General features: G+C 38.1%; 1 long non-coding RNA gene across 1 annotated transcript; it reads right to left on the bottom strand.

Moving 5' to 3' along the window:
• Positions 1-18,549: 18,549 nt before the first annotated feature.
• LOC113775998 lies at positions 18,550-22,414 on the bottom strand. Its single transcript, XR_003468958.1, has 3 exons — positions 21,855-22,414; positions 19,426-19,485; positions 18,550-18,647 (listed from the first exon to the last, which is right to left on the bottom strand). It is a non-coding gene; the product is annotated as an uncharacterized LOC113775998 (long non-coding RNA).
• Between the last annotated feature and the right edge of the window lie 400 nt (positions 22,415-22,814).

The raw sequence follows: 22,814 nt of genomic DNA, 5'->3' as shown, positions 1-22,814 counted from the left end.
TGGCGAATTATTTTCACTTTCTCAAATGCCTGTTCAACCTGCGGCACCTTTTCATAACCCAACACCTTCCTCTCACCCATTTCATCCTAATAAATTGGTGACCTACACTTTCTTCCATAAAGAGCTTCATAAGGAGCCATTTGGATGGAAGAATGATAACTGTTATTATAGGCAAATTCAACCAAAGTCAAGTGTTGATCCTAACTACCCCCAAAATTCCATTACACATGCCCTTAACATATCTTCCAAAGTCTAGATGGTCCTTTCTGATTGTCCATCGGTTTGAGAATGGTAAGTGGTACTGAGACTTAACTTAGTACCCAGCGCCCCTTGAATTTGTTTTCAAAATCGGGATACAAACCGAGGATCCCTATCCGGCACTATAGTTATCGGTACCCCGTGCAGTCTAACTCTAACGCCCCTGACCAATATTGTCCCACAGTTAACCACCCCATTGGGCCGTGGGTTTTGTTCCTGGAGGTGGGGTTATACCCACAACAAGTGAAGAGCCCAAGCCCGCAGGTCAAGAAGCCCAGCACCCCTCCAAAAGGCCTCGGTCAGGTGGGAGAGACCACTACAGGCTATTAAAGCAGCCCCAGGACTTCCTCCCTAGCCGATGTGGGATCGTTACAATCCACCCCCCTTAGGGACCCAGCGTCCTCGCTGGCACACCGGGGTCGGGAGTCGGCTCTGATACCAACTCTAACGCCCCTGACCAATATTGTCCTACAGTTAACCACCCCATTGGGCCGTGGGTTTTGTTCCTGGAGGTGGGGTTATACCCACAACAAGTGAAGAGCCCAAGCCCGCAGGTCAAGAAGCCCAGCACCCCTCCAAAAGGCCTCGGTCAGGTGGGAGATACCACTACAGGCTATTAAAGCAGCCCCAGGACTTCCTCCCTAGCCGATGTGGGATCGTTACACTAACAATTTCATCCAAATACAATTTGGCTAATTTCTCAAGAGTGTACTTTATATTTATGGATAGGAAATGAGCAGATTTAGTCAAACGATCTACTATTACCCATATTGCATCACACCCCTTTTTAGACCATGGTAATCCTGACACAAAATTCATTGTAATATTCTTCCATTTCCACTCAGGGATTTCTAGGGGTTGCAATAATCCCGATGGTTTCTGGTGTTCAACTTTGACTTGTTGACAATTAATATAGGTTTGAACCATTTGAGCTATCTCCTTCTTCATATTATCCCAATAGTATAACTTTTTCAAATTCTGATACATCTTGTTACTACCAGGATGTATGGTATATTTAGAGCGGTGTGCGTCTTCTAGGATTTCCTTCTTTAGCTCTATATTTCTTGGCACAATTATCCGATCTTGAAACTTCAATACCCCCTCCGGTCCCATTTTATATTCCGTCATTTCTCCTTTCCTCTCCTTTTCCATCCATCTTTGTATCATGGGGTCATTTCTCTGTGCTTCTTTAATACGTTCCAACAATGAAGATTTTACTGTAATTCTCCCAAAAATCACCTTTTGTTGCTCTAATCGAGGATTCCATTCCCCCACATTTTCGAGCAATTTCTATTCTCTAATCATTAATCCTGCTATCTGTACCTTTCTACTTAAAGCATCAGCTACTACATTCACCTTTCTTGGATGATAGTTAATGGTACAATCATAATCCTTTAAAAATTCCATCCACCTTCGCTGTCTCAAATTCATCTCCTTTTGAGAAAATAGATATTCCAAACTCTTATGATCAGTATACATCTCAAAAGTTACCCTATATAAATAATACCTCAATTTCTTTAAAGCAAAAGCAACGGCAGCCAATTCTAAATCATGGGTCGGGTAATTTTGTTCGTGGGGCTTTAGTTTTCGAGAGGCATATGCAATTACTCATCCATTTTGCATTAACACACATCCCAATCCTTCATTCGATGCATCCGTATATACTACAAACCCATCCTTTCCATTAGACAATGTCAAAATTGGGGCTATAGTCAACCGCTTTTTGAGCTCCTGAAAACTAACCTCACACTTAACATCCCAAATGCATTTGCCGTGTTTTTTAGTCAAATTAGTTAAAGGCCTGGAAATTTTAGAAAAATCTTTTATAAACCTTCGGTAATATCCCATTAAACCCAAGAAACTCCATACTTCGGTGGGACACTCCGGCTGTTTCCATTCAACAATGGCTTCCACTTTGGCCAGATCCACCGCAATTCCCTCCTTCGAAATTATAAGTCCCAGAAAAGCTATTCTCCAACCAGAACTCACATTTGCTAAATTTAGCATACAATTGGTGCTCCCTTAATGCCTGTAACACCATTCTCAAATGCTGCTCATGTTCTTCTCGAGTCTTAGAATATATCAAAATATCATCAATAAAGATTACTACAAATTGATCCAGATAGGGTCTAAATACTCGATGCATCAGATCCATGAATGCCGCCGGGGCATTAGTCAATCCAAAGGGCATCACAACAAACTCATAATGCCCATAGTGGGTATTGAAAGCAGTCTTTGATACATGTTCCCTCCTTATCTTTAGCTGATAATACTCTTGCCTGAGATCTATCTTAGAATATACCACCGCCCCTTGTAATTGATCAAACAGTTCATCAATATTTGGCAGAGGATATTTATTCTTAATAGTAGCACTATTTAGACCTCAATAATCTATACACAGTCTCAAATTCTCATACTTTTTCTTCACAAATAAGACTGCGGCCCCCCACGGAGATTCACTCAGTTGTATAAAACCCCTCTCTAACAAATCTTGTAACTGTATTCTCAGCTCCTTAAGTTCAGCTGGGGCCATTCTATAGGGAGTTTTGGAGATAGGCATGGTTCCAGGCATTAATTCAATTTTGAACTCCACCTCTCTCTCAGGGGGTACAGATACTAACTCCTCGGGAAACACGTCCAAATAATCCTTCACTACTGGCACTTCCGCAATCTTTGCCTTGTCTTTTTTAGTGTTAATCAAATAGGCCAAATATCCTTGTGCTCCTTTATACAATATTTTTCTAGCTTGTATTCCTGAAATAAGAGCAGAGGACGCCAATTTCCCTCCTACATCTAAACGTAGGGTTGGTTCTTCCGGTATACAAAATTCTACTACCTTAGTTCTACGGTTCAATTGGGCATTATACTGAGCTAAACAATCCATGCCTATAATGACATCATATCCCCGAATAGGCAAGGCTATTAGATCTACCATCAGTTTTCTTTCTCCTACCCAAAATTCACAACCCCTGTAAACCATGTTAGTTATCATTGCATGCTCACCAGTTGGCGTTTTAACCTCCAAATCATATGATAACTTGATTGGTTTTATATTAATGCCACACATAAATTTAGGGTTTACAAAAGAATGAGTCGCACCAGGGTCAATTAAAGTTCGGGCAAGTCGATGGAAGACCGGAAGCGTACCTTCCACCAATTTCGTTGTCTCAGGGGCCTGCTGTCGATCTATTGCATAAACCCTGGCCGCTACCCTGGATCTATTACCTCCCTCGTTGACTGGTACCCTTGGCCTGCTACTTCTCTCGTTGGCGGATACTCTTGGCCTGCTACTTCCCTCGTTGGCCGGTCTACGGTTACCCTGGTTTGATGATTGAACACTTATCCCCCTCTGCTCCCTCTTTGGACAACTATTGACCTGGTGCTCGGTGACATTTTCGACCCTTCACCCAATAATCATTCTCAGTATGATTCCCTTTTTCACAGTAGTTACACGCTGGACGAGGTGTTGTCACTTGTTCTCCTCGAGAGGAACCCCCTTGTTGCCCCCTTCCTAGCTGAGCTTCCCTAGCCGGGACTCCTCCCAATCTCCTTTGGGGTAGGGGTGGAAGTGGGGCAAGTCTTATTTCACCCACTCCTCTACCGGCTTTGGGATGGGGTGCATTCTCCCTAGATTTTCTAGGGTTATTATTAGGTATACTCCTTTTCCTAGCCTGAAAAGCTTTCAATTGGGATTTAGCATTTTCTATCCGTTGAGCTCTCTCAAGGGCCTCCCCAAAAGTGCTTATTGGGGCGGCAACTAAGGTTTCCTGTATTTCTAAATTCAACTCCTGTATGAATCGCCGTTTTCGTTTCTGCTTTGTAATAATCAAGTCAGGAGCAAATTTTGATAATTTAGTAAACTGAGTCTCGTCCTCAGCTACACTCATCGTCCCTTGCCGAAGCCTTATAAACTCATATTCTCTCATTTCCTGGATTATCAGAGGAATATATTTTTCATAAAATTCCCTGGTAAAATTCACCCAAGTCCAAGGCACTCTCTCTCTATCCCACTTGGCTCGAATAACATTCCACCAAGACCGATCCGTCCCCTCAAATTGGAATATTGCGAAGGTTACCTATCTTTCCTCCGAGTATTTCAAAGCATCAAATATGTTAACCATATTTTCCAGCCAATTCTCAGCTATCTCCGAGTCACAACCACTGGAGAATTTAAGTGAGTAAAATTTTAAAAACCTTTCTAGGGCTCTATCCTCTCCTTCCTCCCGACCCCTCGGTTGATTTTCATTTCCAACCCTTTGTCCCTGTTGAGGTACTATTCACTCTAATAAATCAGTCATCCAGTTCAACACAGTAGCTACTGGGTCACCTACATTAGTTCCTTGTTCCTGATTCTGATCAACCACGGGTTCCCGCTCTCTCGGTTGCTCCTGAGGTTGTCTAGGTTTACGACCACGTCGTCGCAGCCCAGCTACTATGTTTCACTACCAATTTATATATTAAATGGTAAATATCCACTCCCGTATACTCAGGTTAGTAATTATTTAATCCCTAGGACCACTAAACATTACAACTTAATAACAAAATAAACACATAATCATCAATTACATTCACACAATATAAGTTACAATACACACCAACTTCATATAACTTTGAAAGCTAAGCAATTCACAAATACAATCCGATATTCTTCACACAATTCTCAAACTTTAATCTTTAAAACACACAAAAGGAAGCAATACAATAACACACAAACTTTTATAATCACACAGCTACTAATTCAACCCTTAGTTTAGATTCCACTTAAACTTCATGAATCTAGTTTTGAACAGTCCCACTAGACCCAATTTCTTCTTCCGGTTCCACTTCCCTAGGTTCCTCTTCCTCCGGATCCTCCTTCGGATCTTTCTCTATTGGCTCGACAGCATTTCCAACTCCAGGAGCCTCCAAACCTTGGCCTTCCGCATTTAAATTTTATCCCACTACCTTTTCCATTAGGACCTCACACTCAGGTAGAATTCCTTCAGTTCGGTCTCTTACTTGCCTAACCATTCCTTCCAAGCGATTATTAGTCGCTTGTAACTGCTCCCTCAAAGTGTTGGTCCTTTCCTGTTCAGCTATCAATTCCAAATCCATCTCTAGGATTCTCTCACCTTGCATTCTTGCAACTACTCTTATCTCCCGAATTGGATTATAACATGCATCACTTCAAGTTGCAAACCTCTGCCTTTCATCCACTATTGTCAATACTACCCGATCTGGGTAGGAATATGTCCTCCAACAATCACACCGTCTAGTCATTCGTCGAGCTGAGGAATATTGTCGAAAAGACTGACCAGGTCTTTCTTGATACCAAATAGTCCTTCGTCTCTTTTCGGATGATTCAAGAGTATCCCTTTCCGGACTATTTCCCCCTCTATTCCCTTCCATCCCTACAATTACACTGTTAAAATAATTAAACTCCATTTAGTTCAGTTAAATCCTTTACCTAACACTTTCTTTAATGAGTTAAGCAGTTTAAATCACATATCCTCTAATTTCAATATTTCATTTCAAACCTATGCTCTAATACCATCTGTGACGGTCCCACCTCCTTCTAGGGCATACATTAAAAGTTAGCAGATCGTCTGTCTAGCTCTCTCCAGGACTCACTATTATCACATTAACTTCAGAGATAACAGTTAAATAACTCTCACTAATATTTACATTAACTTCAAAGATAACATCTGATAAAACAAAAGCCAACTTTTCAAGTCTTAAACGATACCTAGTTTAATACAAAAGTTTCAACCCTTAATAGGATACTAAAGGGGTGCACAAATACAAAAGTCTTCACGCCAAGTTTCTAAGATTCCCCGTTCAAACCCTGATCACCAATTCTTGTAAGGAAAACAAAGCTAAAAGGTTGAGCTAAAACTCAGTGAGGTTTGTCGAGCAAGTAACAGTTAATAAACACTTAAATCATTGCAATTAAACAAACGGTGCACATTTCACTGGACAATCACATTCAAAAGGATACGCACTCCACCTGGAAGTCATTTCATTGTCATTGAGCTATCATTTCAGAGTCACGAGACAATCATTTCAATATCATTGCATTTACTCCGCCAATTCACCCCCTTATATCCTCCAAAACAATAAACAATCCCCTACATTCAACAATCAATTTAGTAATCTCCCTACTTCCAGGTAGTACTCGAGTATACCAAAACATTTACCCAAAGCTACCATCCTATCCGACCAAGCCCCTTGCTGACTCGAATAGTCCGTTGAACAGAGGGTTTTGGGGCCCAGTTCAGCCAAAGGTTTACATTCATGCACATTTACAGTATCATTCAATCAATAATCAACCTTCGACCTCAACTAAGCCGAGTGCGATAAAGTACACTCTCGACTTAGAAGGCGATGGACCATTGATATACACATCACAATAAACCACTAGCAATATTCAAAACAAGTACATTTCTCACATAAATTCATATAAAGAAACATAACCAGTTAAGCATATACATTCGACAACACTCACCAAGGATTCAAATGACTGCTCTCGAGTCTCGAGTTGGTTTCCTGGTTCACGGCTACATCCTGGTACAAGTTAATAATTTCAAAGTAAATATATAATTTGTAGATGATCATTTATTATTCATTTATTTAAACTTATTAAAATCAAGTTTGACCTTAAAATACAATTGTAACATTCTCAATATTTATTCATCATTTTATTTTCAAAACTTATTGACTTTATTATTTTTAAACCATGAAACATACATACCTTCAAGTTTATAAACTTGTATAACGTTCAAACCAATTTACTTTCTCAATCCAATATTAATTATGGCTTATAGATACTCCATTTTCCTTTTTAAAACCAATTAAACTCTGGGTTGTTTGTGAATTAAATTTTGTTCCACAACCTTAACCTCCCAAGTTTATAGTCTCTAAAATACTATGAAAACCAATTTAAGTGATTAGGAGCCATTTCATGTATATAGCCATAACAAATTACCTTAGAGTTTCTAAACATCATATAAGTCTTAACTCATTACTATTCAACCTATCCACGTAAATCTAGCAATATTACTTCAAGCTTTCAACCAAGAACTTCATTTTCCAGTTGATTAAAGCGCCAAATACTTAACATACATTTGATTTAACATGAATTAGGATAAGAAACATCTAATTGTAGCAGATGGTTCGACCAAACCATGAACAAAATCTGTCATCAACTATCGTGGCCTTCAAGCAACTCCCTAGCAATATATCAGCCCAATGTTTGCCGTTTCACTCAAGTTCCTCCTTCCAATTTTATATCCCAACTAGACAGGTTAATCACATTTATTAAGCTACAAAGTAGCCTTGTACAGAACGTATAAGATTTTGCAGCTAACTTAGAGAAAAAGACTGATCAGCTCTTCCCTTCCTTTCTCGGTCATGAGGTAATTCAATAACACATTTCATAGTTTTCCTCCCTAATTTCTTTCAGTTTAACCCCAACTCATTGTGCCAATACAACTATTAAACTACAGAGCAGCCTCACATGTCAGATATGAAAGTTCACAGAGTTGAAGTTTGAAAGAAAAACTGATCCCACGTTTATTTCTCCCTCTCGGCTCTCTCTCAACAGATTTCTTCAGCTTTCTTCGTCAAATTCAACATGCAAGGGTTGGTTATCAAGCTACAGAGGACCTTCAGCAGGGATATAAAGTTTACAGCCAAGGGAAAATCGAAAAGCAAAGCTGCTCTAGGTCCTAATCTCCCCCCCTCGGCCATGTTTTCAAAATTCTAACAGCAATCAGTTTAACACAAATTTTTCTCCAATAATCTCTTCAGTTTATGTTCAAATCTCACATGCATGTTCAGACCAAGCTATTATGCAATATATATTACAGCTTAACATAGAAATTTAAGGTCAAAATTCATGAGGACAGCTAGAAACCTCTTCATTTCCCTTTCTCGGATGAAACTGGAAAGATTCCAGCAGGTTTGTTCCTATGGTCTCAACCCAATTTCCAACTTTCCCCAAGTTTCTTCAACTAAACCCTTATAATACCTGAGATAACATATTGCATGCATTTCTTACATTAGTTTCCATTTTACACCGATAACAAGTTGCAACTCAGCATGTAAGCTCTCAGTTCCTACAGGTTTCAGTCCAGCAGCTATGCGGTCTCAAATCAGAGTTTTCCTCAACATGCAACTTATGTATTCACTTATACTTGATAAATAAAGGATTGTTATAGAATTTTTTACCTCTTTTCCTTTAGAATTCCGCAATTGTTGACTCCTCTAGTTTCTTTTAGCTTCGGTTCCTAAAATTGCAGCAGCTTTCACTCTTTCTCTCGGTTGAAGCTAATCAGTGATAAAACTAACAAAGTTTCTCTTCTATCCTTCACTTTAGCTCTCTGTTTTGGTGTTTGAAAGAAAGAAACGGCTGATGCCCTGTTTTCTCTCTCGGTTGTTGCTGCCTAAGAAAATACAGAGCTCTCTCTCTCACTCTCTCGGTTGGTACTCCAAACAAGCTGATCACTCAACTCCTGAGTCGGTGATGACAATTCCAAGGCTCCCCACTCAGCTTCTACTTCTAGGGTTCAGACAACCTGCGGGCTCCATGGTAGTTTAGCCAAGACTCAAGGTTAGTTAGGTCATTTGATACCAACTTAATTGTTTACTAAGGAGCTGTGGTTTTATTAATTCATACATTAACTCGTAACTTTTGTTATATATATTTTTACACCATTCCAAAGTATTTATAAATTCTCGATTTATTTGTATAATTTAAATTTAGACATTTAATCGACCAAGTATTATTTCTAATAGCAATATGAAAATAATACATACAAACTTACACAAAAATTTTCTAAGATTTTCACAATAGTGGATATCATTAGGGCCATATATCGATAAATATGGCCGAGTGCTTTAATAATTTGTTGAGAGAATTTCGTTCGCTCTCAATCACTGTATTGATTCAATACACCTTCAACCAAATAGTTGATCTATTTGTTAAAAATCACAAGATGGTATGGGATAAAATATACCATTAGCCTCTGTACGGGTGGAACAAATATATAGAAAATGAGTGAAAGGGTAAAGCACACTCGGTGCAGGTGTTCGATCATAGGCGGATAATTTATTGCATAATTACTGCGTATTGCCAAACTCATGTTGGTGACAATGCCCAAACCGTTCATTGATAATGGGAATCGAACATGTACATATAAAAAGTGAAGAGAACTACGATTCTTATGTTTACATGCCATTGCTACGTGCTTTAGGTATGACATTAATCTAATGTTACTCGTCGCACCAAAATATACATTTGAAGTATATCAAGCCATGTTTGATGGTTCTTTCAACCTGTTGATGGACCCAAAATATTGGCTCGTGGCAGAGTTGAAATTGAGTCTTTTAACTGATCGGTTGAAGCAGAAAACACCTGATCCATTGAAAACTAGTAGAATTAGAATGTGATGGATCGAAGATATCCAGATGCATCGCGTCGTTATAACAACAATTTAAAACCCAAGTACACTGCTCCCAATTGTCCATTTGCGGGTTATTTTTATAAATAGACTTTGTAGGGAATATAATTGATATGTGTTCGATACTACCATTGGACATTTCATATTGTATGTTGAAATTAATTAATGTCAATTAATCAAATTTATTTGGACAAGCAATTCATGTTGTTATTTTTTTATAGTTATTTACCTGTATTATATATATTATGCATGTCTATTGTCACTATATACGCTAGTTGTTCTACTTAATTGAAGATCCTATCTTATGTTGTATTTCATGAATATTTTTTATTTATTACAGGCATGCTCATGGACTGCTATAATATCGGCACCTCAAAACCCACGCGTTAGGAACCAATTGAAAATATTGTATTATATCTACAGTTGGATCATAAGTCCACTGCAGCCTTCAATGGCATGGGTGCAAATCTTGATGTTAGGAGATGCGATAAAAAGTTTTTTTAACCCCTACGACATTTGGATCTATGGGTAGCGCAGTATATTGATCAGGTAGGATTTTGTGGTGTTCGAATAGTGAGTTAGCTCACTGTAGATCATGACCTTACCATAGTACTTATTGAGCATTGGAGATAGGAGACATATCTTTCACCTTCCTTTTATGGGTTAGGTGACGGTGACTCTGTAGGATGTCGAGATTCTAAGGGTCTACGCGTTTATGGCCTATCCATTATATTGGTTCACACTAAATGAAGTCCACTAAAACGCAACACAGCTAGTATAGGAGATTTTAAGATTTTGGCCAGAAGATACCATGTTGAACCATGGGCGCCTGAGGATATTATCTATGTACAGATGGTTGAGTGTGCCATTGCTCTCGATGAGTTAGTTCGTCAGCATGCTCATATGTACATATTGATCTTGTTGGATGTGTTACTATTTACAGATTCATGCTAGAATCTTGTTAATGTTAACTAGTTAAATTATGTTCGGAATTTGAATACGATGAGGAAATTCAGTTGGGGGTCAGCGACACTAGCATGTCTATACTCACGCATGTGTAATACCTCGCGTGCTGTTACTATTACCACATGTGGTCCTTACTTACTGCTCCAAATATGAGCATAGGAATGGATGTCGATAATTCATCGAAAGATGTTTTCGGTGCAAAAGACTGGTGAGTTTTCTATAGGTAGGAGATGGGCGGCCAAGCGTACAGGAGTGGACTCGACTGGTCGGTCCAATAGTTACTATCGCAAGCAGATTGCATTGTTATGTATGGATGAGTTAATTTATATCTTTAATGTAATAGTTTTTTGTCAACGCGTCGACCATACCTTCTACTAATTAGCTTTCTATTATGACAGTTCATATGGATGTCATACAGTAATAAAAGATAGGTCGCCCTACCAGTATACTGTAGACACGACGAGCGCATTTGGCGGGCCTAAATTCTCCTCATATTTTGGCACATAATTGAATTTCATTGTCCGGATCGTGTCATGCGTCAATTTAGACTAATGCAAAATGTTCCTGATCCCGTTAATACTAATTTTAACGAGGTTTATTAGTTAGATCTGGTTGGTTATCCTGAAAGGAATTGGGCCCAGTTTCATAGGGGGTGGATAGGGTATTGAAATGCTGGCGCTAATATGGAGATTTCAGGCTAATTTGCTAATACATTCAGTCTATCAAATGATTATCTTTAGTGGTACCACAAGCATACGATCTTGTACATTTCGAACCCTATCTATCTGAATCAGCAGTCCGGGCAAATGATCCATGATATTTCTGGGCAGTTCGAGTATTTGATATGTATTTCTTCTCTGCTCTTAATTTTTATGTGTTCATTCTATATAGTAAGCAACGATTTTTCACAACTTGTCCACTTTCTTTTTATTTCAGATGAGTACTATGCAGCATATTGGTCGCCAAACATATAATGCCCTCAATTTTGATGACTTAGGGGCCCGAGTATATTTGCTTCTATCGACCATTGTGGATGGAGCATATAGATCCATGCAATACCTCCAACACTTAGATCGGTGTGCTTTTTCCAAAATTTTCATCTGAAACCCTTCATCTTTTGACACTACTATTCGATTCCGAAACCTCAATACACCATTAATTCCCAAGTTAAAATCCAACTTTTCTCCCTTTTTGACTTTTTCCAACCACTTTTGCACTTCAAGGTCCTTTTCCTGTGTTTCCTTGATACGTTCCAACAAAGTGGATTTCACGACAATGTTCCCCAGAATTACTTTTCTCGGTTCAAGTTGGGGATTCCATATACTAACCTCCTCCAACAATGCATCTTTTTAATCATCAATCCTGCCGCTTGCACTTGACAACTTAAAGCATCGGCCACTATATTGGCTTTCCCTGGAGGTACTTTATCGTGCAATCATAATCCTCCAAGAATTCCATCCACCGGCATTGTTTCAAGTTCAGCTCCTTTTGAGAAAATAAATAATTAAGACTCTTGTGGTCAGTAAAGACCTCAAACGTCACTCCATAAAGGTAATGTCTCCACTTCTTTAATGCAAACACTACAGCCGCTAACTCCAAATCATGAGTCGGGTAATTTTTCTCGTGCGGCTTTAATTTCCTAGAGGCATACGCTATTACTTTCTCATTTTGCATTAATACACATTCCAAGCCTTCCTTTGAAGCATCTGTATAGACCACAAAACTATCTTTCCCATTCGATAGAGCTAATACAGGCGCTCTTGTCAAATATCTCTTCAATTCTTGGAAACTTTCTTCACACTTAGGACTCCGTATAAACTTCCCACTTTTCTTAGTCAGCTAAGTCATGGGTCCAGCAATCTTAGAAAAATCCTTGATAAATCTCCGGTAATACCCTGCTAACCCTATAAAATTTTGAACTTCAGTAGGGTTTTCCAGTTGCTTCCATTTAGAGATTGCCTCAACTTTGGCTGGATCTACTTTAATCCCGTCCTTAGAAATTATATGACCTAAAAATGTCACTTCCTTCAGTCAAAACTCACACTTGTTAAACTTAGCGTACAACTGATGTTCCCTCAAAGTTTGTAAAATAATTTTCAAATGTTTCTCATAATCCTCCAAGGTCTTAGAGTACACCAGTATATCATCGATGAACACCACTACACACTGATCCAGATAAGGCTTAAAAACTCGATGCATTAAATCCATAAAAGCAGCAGGTGCATTGGTTAATCCAAACGGCATCACCGCAAGCTCAAAGTGTCCATACATCGAGTTAAAAGTAGTTTTGGGTATATCCTTCTCCAAAATCCTCAATTGATAGTAACCCTACCTGAGATCCAATTTTGAGAATATAACCACCCTTTGCAATTGGTCAAATAATTCATCAATGTGGGGCAAATGGTACTTATTCTTAATGGTGACATCGTTCAAGTCTCGGTAATCTATACACAACCTTAAACTCCCATCTTTCTTCTTAACAAACAAGACCGGGGCTCCCCATGGTGAATCACTCTCCTTTATAAAATTCCGCTCTAGTAAATCCTGTAACTGCAATTTCAACTCTTTCAATTCAGCTGGAGCCATCCTATACGGCGTCTTAGAGAAAGGTGCTACTCCCGGAGCCACATCAATCTTAAAAGCTATTTTCCTTTCCGAGGGTAAAGACTCTAACTCTTCAGGAAAGACATCTGGATACTCCTTCACTACAGGCATGTCCTCTAATCTCATTTTATCACTAGAAGTATTTATAAGAAAAGCCAAATATCCTTGAACTCCCTTACTTAACATTTTCCTAACTCGAATCCCTGAGATAAGTGCAGATGTGGTTAATCTACCCCTTACTTCAAATTTCAGGGTTGCCTCTCCTGGAATGCACAACTCTACTGTTTTTGTCTTACAATTCAACTGGGCATTGTAACGGGCTGTAAGGATCGAAGACAACCTAAGAAAGGGTGAATTAGGTTGATTAAAAAGCTAATCAAATTACGGGCACTTTTTGCTCAATATGAAATTTACCCTATTTTCTAAGTAATCACACAATGAATCAATTAATGAATGAACAAAATCCTCTTGATAAGCAAACCAATTAACAACCCAACTAACAACCCAAATTGATGAATTACAATCACTCTTGTGTACAAAGGAAGGTTCACCTCCTCCTTGTCCCGAACTCCACTCGGTCAAGATAGGAAGTTTTACTATCCCTCAAGACAACCCTTACAGAGCTACACTCATGAAGTATTCACTCACAAATGAAAAGCTTACAATGAACCTCACACCACTAAGACTACAAATCTTCCTTGGAGAGTGTTTTCTCACTAAAACTACTCTAGATCTTTTGTATTTTCAGTATACAAAAGTTATTTGGAGTTCTTGACCATGCTCTATTTATAGGAAACCAAGAAAGTGCTTCATTAATGCTTCCAACGGATAGAAAGTAGCTGAAGAGTCAACTAGCCGTTGGGAGTGTCGGACGTCCGGTACTCCTGTTTTTTGCGTCCGACAGCAGTCAATGAGTTTGAGAAATTTTCTTCAATTCTATCGGACGTCCAGTATTGTCCTTATGAGCGTCCGACAGCTTTCGTCGAATATGAAGAATCCTATCGGACGTCCGGTACTTCCGTCCGAAGTTGCGTAATGATTATCGGACGTCTGATCCAAGCATCCGACAGCTTTTAGCAACCATTGTTTTCTTTCAATTGCACTTGTTCTTAGAATCAAATTGCTGCATAACTGAAAGTATTTCTTGAAGAGATATTAATATTATCCATTTATTTTGTAAAGAACAAAAGCTAAGGATCAAGGTCAACATTCTCCCCCTTTTTGATGATGACAAAACAATGGATGGAAGAAAGAAGAAGATTGAGCAAATGAGCATAAGCTCCCTCTCACTCATTGCATCCAAACTTATAATTTCAGAATAATTCCCTCTTACACATAGCATCCATTTCTCCCCCTTTTTGTCATCATAAAATGAGAGTAAAAAACTCATCCCAAAATTCAGCATCAATAATAAAGAATCCAATATTCCAAACAAAAACAGAGAAATGATATCAGAATTCAGCAATCACCAACATACCAACATATCGCAGAGAGTTTAACAAAGTAAATCATCATTAGATCAGAATTGTTCTTTTCTCTCCATTTTTGACATCATACAAATTCAGTAATATTCAAAAACATCAAGGAAAACTCAATTCAAAGTATCAGAAACATCAAAAGAGAATTACCAAAAAAATATTATGAACAAGAATCTCACCAGTTTTACCAATATCTCCTACTTGTTAGAGTTAGCATCATGTCTAACTATCCACATGCATTTCATGCCTCTTCTCATGTTTTTTCTCACTTAACAATCACTTTTTATGTAACCTTTTTGACAACAAAAATTACACATAACCAAAGGATTATTTACATGAAGAGGTTTAACAAATCTAACTTGTCTTTTTTTGTAAATGGTAAATTCATTTGCACTAGAATTCAACATTTTTCCATGTATGTCAAAATGAGATTTTGTATCAATCCTTTAAAAGTAGTTTTGTTTCTTATGTTGAAGCAACTGATTAAGATCATCCATTCTTCTTTTCAAACTCCCTTGTTCATTTTTGAACATTTCACAAAATTTTGTTTTTCTATCAAGCTCAAAGTGTAAAACAGTCTCACTCTTTTTTAGGAAATCACTATCAGTTTTCAATTTTTTGTTTTCTTTAAAAGACGTGCATTGTCTTGAAGAAGAAAGTCAATTTTATGTTTTAATTCCTTGTTTCTAGCATAAGATTCTTTCAAACTATCATGCAATTTTATAATGAAAGATTCAAGATCATCATCACTTTCAAAGTGAGAGTTAGAAGATGTTATCTCATCATCTCCAATGGCCATAAAAGCCAATTGAACAGATTCTTCTTCCTCTTCAATTTCATCATCGGAGTTACACTCATTCCATATGAATTGAAAATTGTTGAATCTTGATTTTCTTCCTTCTTTCTTCTTCATCATTGGACACTCACTCATGTAGTGTCCAGATTGGCCACACTCGAAACATTTGTCAGTTTGCTTTTTATTGAACTCTTGCTTCCCTTTGTTTCTTGAGTTGTTGAACTGATTGGGAATGAATTACTAGGTTCTCCTTTCCTAAATCTTCTCTTATTGAGAATTCTCTTGAAACTTCTTGTGATGAGTGCAATATCACTTTCATCAACTTCCACATCATCTCCATCCAAGGAAGCTGAGTCGTCTTCATCTTGCGAGGCTTTTAGAGCAATACTCTTCCTCACCTTTGCATCTTCTTTCTCTTGCACTTTGGACTTAAGTTTCAACTCATAAGAGGTTAGAGAATTTACAAGAGATTCAACAGGCATTGAATTCAGATCTCTTGTCTCTTCAATAGCAGTCACTTTACTTTCCCAATCATTAGACAGAGCATTCAAGATTTTTCTATTTTTCTCTCCTAAGGTATATTCCTTTTCTAGAACATCTAAATATTTAATAAGATCATTGAATCTACAATACATTTGATCAATATTTTCATGGGGTTCAATCTTGAATGATTCATACTTGGTAACCAGAATAGACTTCTTTTGTTCTCTCACATTTTCATTCCCTTCATGGATTTCTCTAAGTTTGTCCCAGATTTCTTTAGCGGACTTACACTCTTTGACCCTAATGGATTCGTTTGAATCTAAGGCACTGTACAACACATTCATAGCTTTAGCATTCAAGGTAAGGTGGGTTCTATGTTCACCAGTCAATTCATTTTTTATTTTTGGTTTTGGTCTATGAGAGTAATTTCATTTATTATAGAGGCATCATATGGACCTTCATTAACAATAAATCACAATTCAATATCAATAGATTGTAAGAAAATAATCATTCTCTCATTCCAACTCACATAATTTGACCCATTAAACATTGGAGGTCTAATCACAGATTGTCTCTCAAAAAATATGGCATTGTTGGTTGTTATTTTTACTCCAAAGCCGCTTGAGTTTAATCTCTAGGAGACCAAACTCTGGTACCAATTGTAAGGATCGAAAACAATCTAAGAGGGGGTGAATTAGGTTGATTAAAAAGCTAATCAAGTTACGGGCACTTTTTGCTCGATACAAAATTTACCCTCTTTTCTAAGTGATCACACAATGAATCAATTAATGAATGAACAAAATCACTTGAGAGAAGTAGAAGAGATAAGCAATGTAAAGATCACAAATGTAACAATAAGTAAATAAAAAGGAAAGAATTACAAACCAATTAACTACCCAACTCCTCTTGAGCTTGTAGATTAATTCAAACAAGTTTCAAGTTGATAAATTACAATCACTCTTGTGTACAAAGGACGGTTCACCTCCTCCTTGCCCCGAACTCCACTCGGTCAAGTTAGGAAGTTTTACTATCCCTCAAGACAAGCCTCACAGAGCTACACTCATGAAGTATTTACTCACAAATGAAAAGCTTACAATGAACCTGACACCACTAAAACTACAAATCTTCCTTGGAGAGTGTTTCTCACTAAAACTACTCTAGATCTTTTGTATTTTCAATGTGCAAAAGTTATTTAGAGTTTCTGACCATGCTCTATTTATTGGAAACCAAGAAAGTGTTTCATTAATGATTCCAACGGATAGAAAGTAGCTGAAGAGTCAACTAGCCGTTGGGAGTGTCGGACGTCCGGTACTCCTGTTTTTTCCGTCCGACAGCAGGCAGTGAGTTTGAGAAATTTTCTTCAATTCTATCGGACATCCGGTATTATCCTTGTGAGTGTCCGACAGCTTTCGTCGAATATGAAGGATCCTATCGGACGTCCGGTACTTCCGTCCGAAGTTGTACAATGATTATCGGACGTCCGATCCAAACGTCCGACAGCTTTCAGCAACCTTTGTCTTTTTTCAATTGCACTTGTTCTTAGAATCAAATTGCTGCATAACTGAAAGTATTTCTTGAAGAGATATTAATATTATCCATTTGTTTTGTAAACATCAAAAGCTAGGGACTAAGGTCAACACGGGCTAACCAGTCCATTCCTAGGATCACATCATACCCCTTAATCGCTAAACCCATTAAATCGGCCAGTAATTTTCGTTCACCAATCCAAATCTCGCAATCTCTATACACCAAATTAGCTAGTAAACTTTGATCCCCAGTAGGTGTTCTAACCTCCAGATCATAAGGTAATTTAATTGGTTTTAGATCTATACCACTCATAAAGTTAGGGTTTACAAAAAAATGTGTTGCACCCAGATCAATTAAAACCTTAACTAAACGGTGAAAGATAGGGATCGTTCTTTCAAGCACCTCAGTAGCATCGAAGATCTGTTGGTAGTCCAATGCGTAAAACCTAGTAGGTACTTTTGGTCGACTCCCTCCAGTACTAGTCTGCTTAGAGGTTGACTTTTTGGGCCTTTGAGTGCTACCTCCTACCTTCAACTTACTTGGACAATTCGCGAGCTGGTGCTTAGCACTACCATGAACCAAGCACTTTCCCGACTTCCTCCAACAATCATTCTGTAAGTGATTTGACTTGCCACAGTAACCACAATTAACTTGAGGGGTTACGGCTGGACCACTTGAAGGCACTCCTCTCGATTGAACCGGCCTACTATGACTTCCTCTGGATAGAGCTCCCCTTGAAGCTCCTGTGTGACAGCCCCACCTCTCCCTAGGGCGAACCCTAGGGTATCAGCGGACTGCCTGCCCAACTCTCGCAGGGGCTCAGTCGATCAAAGTACTAATAACTCAAATGAAGCGGATGAAACATCTTCCATGCAAGGGAGTGTAACCCAAAATAAAATATAATCACTTCACCAATTCTCCAAAAGCTTAGTATACATATAGCCAAAAGTCAACTTACATAACAAGAGTTGAACTTATAGATTTAAGATTACAGGAGTCAAAAGTAAGGTCTACTTAAGTAAAAGGTTACACTCTCAAATACAAGTCCAAAACAATGTAAAGCTAAGAAAGCTCTTGATCAAATCCATCCCCGATCTGTTAAGGAAAACAAAGGGAGTGGGGTGAGCTAACGCCCAGTGAGATTCCAAGTAAAACGATTAAACACATAACCAAATAAGGTCACAAAATAATCAAATAAACTCCGTACAGTAAGACAGTAATTTAATCACAGTTCAATTAAAGGATACGGGTGGCTTTCAAAAGCCAATAACCACTGGAGCTTGATCATAACTGGATCCGTTGACTCTTCGTCAACGTTTGTATTCATAAAATGCAAGTCCGTAGAACACCACTTTCACCAATCTCCGTCCACCAATTAACCCCCTACCGGGCCCGCACGTCACAAACAGTAGTTTGGTAATACTCAAGTATTCCAGGAATCCAAGATTCCAAAGAAACAGAATCAAGTCGAGGATTTTACCACTGGTGGTGTTGGGCAACACAACAAGCAAGCTCAATGGCTATACTTCACCAGGGACCTCCAAACATCAGTCCCCAAGGTTTATCGGCCTTCTTGACCAAGCCCTTACTGGATCGATACAACCGACTCACCTAAGAGGTTGGGTACCCAAACAGTAGCAGTAGTTGATGGGATATCACCCAAACAACTCAAACACAGTCATGTATATAGCGAAATCTCATCTCATAATAACAGTATACAGAGGCTCATTGGAAAACAAGAGAGGTCGAGTGCGATAAAGTACACGCTCGCCTCCATTTTATCAAAACAGTATTTGGCTCCAACCGTCATAAATCAAGTATTTCAGATATTCAGATATTTCACATAACGGGTAGCAAGAAGTGGAACACTCACCAAAGATGTAGTGCCTTTACGGATCACGGTCAGGTATTACTCCTTGTGTGGAGTTCAACTCTACGATAAAACGTCATTTAAGAACTTGAAATCAATTAGGGTTCAAGTTTCTTTTAAAGAAAATCAAGTAATTGAAAGTCATTTGGGGAATATTCGTAAAACTCATGCTCGCTCTTAAAACTTTGAAACTTTGAAGCGATTAAACTTTGAAATTCCCATTTGAGTCGAAGAGAGGAGGAAAATGTGTTTCTATTAGTCGTTACTTTCATTTTTCCAAGGTTACAAGGTTTGGCCGAATTCTAACTTATATACCTCTATGAGCGAAGACTTGAATACCCTAGATGATTCGAGTTCAATTCGACCTCAAATCTTCGCTCAAACTACGAGTATACACGTCTCACCTTCGAGTGAAAATTTGGGCAGCATTCCCCTTTGTATTTAGCTATTTTCCAGCCATTTATGGCTTCATTATTTTTCTCAATTCAGCCCTAAAATCACACACAAATAATCTTACCACAATAGCCTTTCACTAGGCTCAATGTCATCCACACACAAGACAATTTTAGCATGTAAGCTTCACTTGGAAATTCAGAAATGGTGGCTAAAAGCTAAGTACAAGTCTTGACCGCTTTAATTAAGGTAACTTGTTAAAAGAGTAAAACTTTGAGGAAATGAGAGATACATTAGCGAGAGAAGTTCAATAGGGATATCTTTGATGTCAAGGAAGTGGAAAAATCAAGGTGAGAGGTTGGAAGTAGGCCGTCTGAGGTTTTAAAGTCAAGAAGCCCGTTTCTATGCTTCAGGAATCTACGGAGATGAATAGTAACAGTAAACTTTAAAAATTCGCAACTCGAGTTCCACAAATCAAACAATTATGAAAGTTATACTGTTGTAAAATAGATTTTTAGTATTATCACATCCCAGAAAACACTTTTCAAAGATTCAAATCACAAATAGGCCAAATATTCGATCCAAGTCAAAAATTCATTTTCCTGAAGAAACGGGACATTCAAGCAGGACAGCCTACTTTGAGGAGTCACGGAAAGCAGTACACATGGAGGAAAAATATGAAATTTTTACAGAACAAAGGCCCATGATTCTAGTTTCAAATGCCACTGACAGTACCTCAATCGGATTTTCCTACACCAAGATATAAGTATTTTACTGAGACTGGTCCGTGAAATCCAAAAATCTGAAAACTCATTTTTCACTTGTGAAAAACTCCTTTTTCTCTTTTAAAACCACAAGACTTTTATTCAAACCGTCCATACATTTAAGTATGACATTCATACCAGTAATTTTAACATAATTTAAGCGTCAAATTTCAATAGAAACCAAAGAAATATACATATATTCCAAGTTTAAAGTCTTGTTCTTCATTTGTTCCATTTAAGCTAAACCAGATTCTAAGTTGTTTGTAGTTTGGGTTTTGTTCCACTACACCAGCCCCTCACATTAATAGTCTTTAAAAATAGTCATGAACACAATATTACATCATTAGAAGCCACTTTACGTATATAACTATCGTAACTTTCCACTCAATCGCGTTAGTTTAACCCTACTCGTGGAACTAGGTATATCCATTAAATCTGAGAACAATCATAGCTATCATTTATGAAAGCTTACAAGATTGGAAATTAGAAGAAATGTTAGTTAAAAGTTGGTTTCCTCACGGCATCATCAAAGCTGCATGCATGTGAAACAAAAGGAAAGGCAACGAGGAAGTCAGCTTTGCCATCCTCTGGTATTTCAATCATAACTAGAGCTATGCTTATCAGATTGAGGCAAACTTTATAGCGTTTCTAAGCTAAGATATAGACCTATATTTTTTATGAAGACACCAACACCCAGTTCTCATATTTTCAGGGTCAAAAATGGCCGGACAGAAACACATCCTGCTTCACTCTCTCGGACAGCAACCACAAAATTAATCCAGTGTCGTTACTTCAAATTTTGTCAAAACTCTATTCTTTCACTTGCTTAAAGCTCTAAATACTTAAGGTATATTCAGTCCAGCATATACAAGATGAGTAACTCATAATTTCAGCATGTTGTTCGGCCAAAATCACACACAAAATCTGTCATCAGCTGTTGCATCATTCAACGAAGTTTTCTAGCAGTATAACAGTTCAACTTTGATGTTTTCTCAAATATTTCCTTTCAGGTTCATGCTCCAACTAGAAGTATAAAACATATCTTATCAAGCTACAAAGTAGCCTTAAACAGAACATATGAGGTTTACAACTAAAATTCGAAGGAAGATTGATTAAAAGTCCTTTTCTCTCTCTCTCGGCCTTCCTAGCAGGTTCCATCAGCTTTAATCAGAATTTTGCCATTAGTTTTTCCATTATGCTCTCAAATCTAACTTGCAATCATATTAAACATGAGACAGATCATAATACGTGAGTTCCAGTCACAATTTAGCAAACCTTTTAGAGAAATAACCAAAATTGCAGCTTTTCCCTCTCGATTTGCTATGCAGAAAATTCCAGCTTTTGAGATTGCTTTGAAGTCAATCTTTTCTTGCTTTTAGCTCCTCAAATAACACATGGATGACTGGATTAGGAAGATGGCAGTTATATGAAGTGAGTTTTTGACTAAACTAACAAAATTTTCTAGAGATAAAGCTGGAAATTTCCAGCTTCATCTTATGATCCTTCATGTAGTGTCCAAACAGAAATTCAGCAAAGTTTCTTCATATTTTACACTCATTCCACTTGAGTTCAGGTCAAGTACTGCACCAAGTTCAAGATATGTATACTATGGAATATATATAATGCATGAAGACATAATCTAACACATTTTGAAGGAGAAATGACTCAAAAATTGCAGCTTTTTATCATCGGGTGGCATGCAATAACTTTGAACAGAATTTTCCAGCTTTGAACAACTTTTATCGGTGAATTCCTTCCTTTCTCAGTTCTAGTTCATCCCAAGGAATTATTACCCAGGCATAGCAGGAAAATGAAGAAGAGCTTAATTAATTACATATTGTCTCTTCACGGTTTAGATTGGAACAAGATTTCTGGTTTTCTTTTGTTTCCCTCTCTCTATTCCTTGGTTAAATGAGCTGGAGTTTCTCTTGTTTCTTGGCTGGTGTTCATGGTTGGAGAAGGTAAGAGAGGTCTCTGTTTTTCCTTCTTGTTGTTTCTCGATTTTAGGCAACAGGGGAAGTGAATGGAACCCTCTCGGTCACCGCCCAACTAGTGCACAAATGAATTTCTTAGCTCCTCTCATTCGGTCATCACCTCACGTAGCAAATAAATGGGCAGCTGTCTTAACAGGTACCGCACAATCTAGAAGCCAATTCCTATTGGTTTTCTCCCTTCCACCGCTTGGACTTAGCAGATAATTTCTCTTTATTGTCTCTCTTTCGGTCACTACTTATT

Source organism: Coffea eugenioides, chromosome 6 (assembly GCF_003713205.1).
Source record: "Coffea eugenioides isolate CCC68of chromosome 6, Ceug_1.0, whole genome shotgun sequence".
NCBI lineage: Eukaryota > Viridiplantae > Streptophyta > Magnoliopsida > Gentianales > Rubiaceae > Coffea > Coffea eugenioides.
This window is presented reverse-complemented; position numbering and strand designations above follow the sequence as displayed.